Source organism: Wasmannia auropunctata, unplaced genomic scaffold (genome assembly GCF_000956235.1).
Source record: "Wasmannia auropunctata unplaced genomic scaffold, wasmannia.A_1.0 LD336085.1, whole genome shotgun sequence".
Lineage (NCBI taxonomy): Eukaryota > Metazoa > Arthropoda > Insecta > Hymenoptera > Formicidae > Wasmannia > Wasmannia auropunctata.
This window is the reverse complement of record NW_012026805.1, coordinates 2,607,722-2,611,755: the sequence shown is the minus strand read 5'-3', so window position 1 is coordinate 2,611,755 and position 4,034 is coordinate 2,607,722.

Here is a 4,034-nt window from a genome sequence, read left to right as displayed (position 1 = left end):
AAGAAACATGCGCACTATTTACTAACACACGATTTACTGACACACGAGGCGTTCACTCAACGATAGCAAGCAGTCGACTGATTTTATTTTATGGTTATGTTTGCAGCGCTGCAGTCGAAACGCGACATGTGATTAGTTGAAGTCAGTCGACTGCTTGCTATTGTCGAGTGAACGCCTTGTGTGTCAGTAAATTGTCGCGTGTTTCTTTCTTCGAGTGATTTTTCAGTGGACGGATAATTAATCGACAGTGATTGTAAAGTACGTAACGGATATTAATTAGTAGATACATTAATAGATTTCTTGTGATTTCTTCAAATGAATAGTTTGTATGTGAATCGAGTGTAAAATGTTGAAGTGACACGGTTTGTAAAAAAAGAATTAACTAATTAATTATTTAATCTGTGTCAGTCAGTGGATAACTTGTGACGTTTACATTAAAACTATCGAAAATTTAATAAAATAAACACTCATTACGTGGAAATCACATCGAAATGAGAATTCATCTATCTTTTTCGAGAAGCTACAGAAGTCGACAAATCTTTAAAAGGTAAAATTTTGTGCATGCGTGCGTGCGTGCATGCGTGCGTGCGTGCGTGCGTGCGTGCGTACGTGTGTGCGTGTGTGTGAAAAAGAGAGAGAGAGAAAATGTAAACGCATATTTATGCGCGCGTGTATAGTCAGCTGATCGTCGCGAGGGTCTCGCCCATGGTGGAAGGGATAAGTTATACTTGCACCATGGTCTCGCCTGCCGTCGGACAGTAAGTTGCGCCGCCCCTGTCTACCTTCCGTACGCGGCCCATAATTCGTTAACTATTTCTCTTTATAACTTGAAAACTAAGCTCCGCACAAATTTTTGCCAAAGGAAAAATCGTCTCAGAATGTGGTCAGAAATACGTATGTTTAAGGACAATATACTTATTCTGAATCACCCTGTATACATATACATATATAAAAATATTTTTTAATATTTTTCTACATAATTTGTTTTTGTTTATTTTATTTACATTTTATTTTTTTATAATTTAAAATTATTTACATTTTTTACATTATTTTTTTATTTATATTTATTTGTTTTTTATTATTATTACTTAAAATAAAATTATAATAAAAATGTATTGAAAAATTACGAATGGTTAATAAAAGTTATTTGAAGTTTCTAAATACTTGTTAAAAAATAATAAGTAAAAAAATTTTTATTTTTTATTAGCCAGTTACTGGCTAATTTCTGGTTTATTTTCTATTTAGGTAATATTTGATCTGTGATCCGTGTAAATCCCTATAATATTTCCCCTGTAATATTTTTCTGTAATCCATTGACCATAGTGCGAAAAAATCACATAGGTTTATTGTAATTTTTTCCTGTAGTTATTGTAGTATTTGGATTACACGAATTACAATCCCTAGCCAGTGCGTCTTTTTCGTAATGGATGTTTCTATTTAAGAGTAAAGCGTGATTTACATAGAGACGTAGACGTATAAACATAGGACGTAGAATATAAAAATATTGATATTTTACTACGTCCAGCCAATCACGAGAGAGGTTACTCGCCATTTTTATTTTTCCATATCCAATCATATCTTCCCAATTTCTTACGTCTACGTCTACGTCTCTATGTAAACTCCGCTTAAAAACTAGAGGTGTGCGAATAGTTCGAATTCGAATCGAATCACAGCGGATTCGATTTGAGTTTATTTTCAAATCTGTAAGATTCGAAATCGAATAGTTCGAGAATTTCGAAACAACAATGTTTCGATTTCGAATCGATCGTCTATTTTATTTGCTTCGTTTATATCAACTTCGCAATTAATTATTCTTTTTTAACAAATAAATAAGTATTTTTGATGCATGTAATATATCCATATTGTAGATTAATAAAATGTTTGAAAACATTCTAATTATTCGTGTATACACATATTATTAATTATATATTTCTTAGTACATATGTTCAAAATGCCACATAAGATCACGATCCTTTGCAATAAGATGTAAATCGAAAATAGGTCTTCAGTTTGTTAAATCGTTGCGTAAAATAATGTTAATTATAAATTTTTATATTTATTACATTTACATTAACATGTAATGTAAATTTGGGAAAATCTGATTCAGATTCAATTCGTATTTGAATTAAAGAGATTTGATTCGATTTCGAGCATTATAAAAAATTCGATTTGATTCGATTCGATCATGCAAATGCTTGATTCGCAAACTTCTAGTAAAAACCAATAAAAAACTTTATAGTTATGCTGCTTTATTTTTAATTGAAATTACCTATTTAAATATAATATTGTACATGCATTTTATTGTAATTATATTTACAAAAACTCAAAAAATTTTTATTGTATATAATTATGAAGCTGTATGTTTAAATAACTTTTTACCGAGCTTTATGTGCAATAACGATAAAAGCAAAAGAAGAATAGCAAATAATATTTAAATGTGTTGTAAATATGTTTTAGATATTTTAATGTTTACTTAATACGTAATATTTCCTTTTTTGCTGGTGTATGGAATTTTCATGAAACCGCAGATGCTACAGAATTAATCTCATCATTCTCAGATATTAGATTACGAGTAAATTTCATGTTCATATAGTGTAATTACCGGGCGATAATGTATTGTTAAATAAGTGTCAAAATATCTGTTATGTTATCACGAATATGTTCCATCGATTTATAAGCTATTCCGTTGTCATTAATCAACTTTGTCGCCGCTTCGTTTATCCCTAATTCTCTCGAGTGTAAGCTTATATCTAACGATCCATGATTAATCTCAATATTGACATTAGATTCACCGTAAAAATTGCTTTCTTCGAGATGCGATGTCAGTTTGATATTATAATGAACTGGTATCGTGTTGTCGGGTAAACGACGAATTTCCAAATTATCATCGGTGTACGATATGTTTGTGGCTAACATTAGGCCACCGATATTTAATAATTTTAGGAATTCCATATTGACATTCAGTTTACGTATCTATAAGATTTTTTTAAATAAAGAGAATTAACACATGGTAATACAATACAGTTCAAAGTTGTATGTTAATATTATATATCTTTATATGAAAATTGAAGGAATGAGAAAAAAATCGTACGCAAGATCTACTACATTTGATATTGGATATATTTTGATGGAATTAATTATAATCTTATTATTAATCCTCTTATGTGCATAAAACCTTTTTGTTTTAAACAAACGCAATGTTAATTTAATCAATTTAAAAAATATCTTTAGGCATTTAACAAAATAGCGTATTCATTTGTTTGTATATAATATTTGCCAGTAGAAATAAACATAACTACATGCTGTTGATATGTGAGATTAGAATTGCCTAATTATCAGTTAGAGTAACTGTTTAAAGAACGAAGAAATTAAATCTGTTTCTCGATTATTTATTTGTGCTTTCTAATATATTTTTGCCTAATATTAATTTATTAAATTTATTAAGAAAAAAAATTTTTTTTTAAATATTATAAATAAAATTATAGAATTATAATTTTTATTCTCTAATTTTCATATACAAATAAATCGGACAAGTAGAAAGAAAGAATAGATTAATCTTTAATAGATTTCTAAAACAAAATTATTAATGATATTATCTACAGTTAAACGCATTCAAATCTTTTACTAGTCTGTCATTTTCGCAAATGAAAAACTTTATCTGAATTCCTTTCTCTTATTTCCATAAAAAATTCCTAGAACTATAGGTCTGAAAAAAGAATAGGAAATAATTCAAATAAAAAAACGAAAATAAAAATAATAAATTCTTATTATGAGATTGTTTCTATTAATTTGTTAATGTACAAACGCGGAGCAAGCGTGAGGTCGCGCGGAGGCGAACGCTGGCGAGATAGAGTACGGAGAGGAGACTCGATTAGGATCTTAAGAGAATAGAAAGCGATTTTACACGACACAGTTTAATAAAGACACTTTTTACACTATTTACAATTTCTTTGGTATATTCGCGATGGAATAAAGCGGCTGAGCTAGCGGGGTAGCACGAGGTACAGCGCGGACACGTCTCTCTGAGATGAACT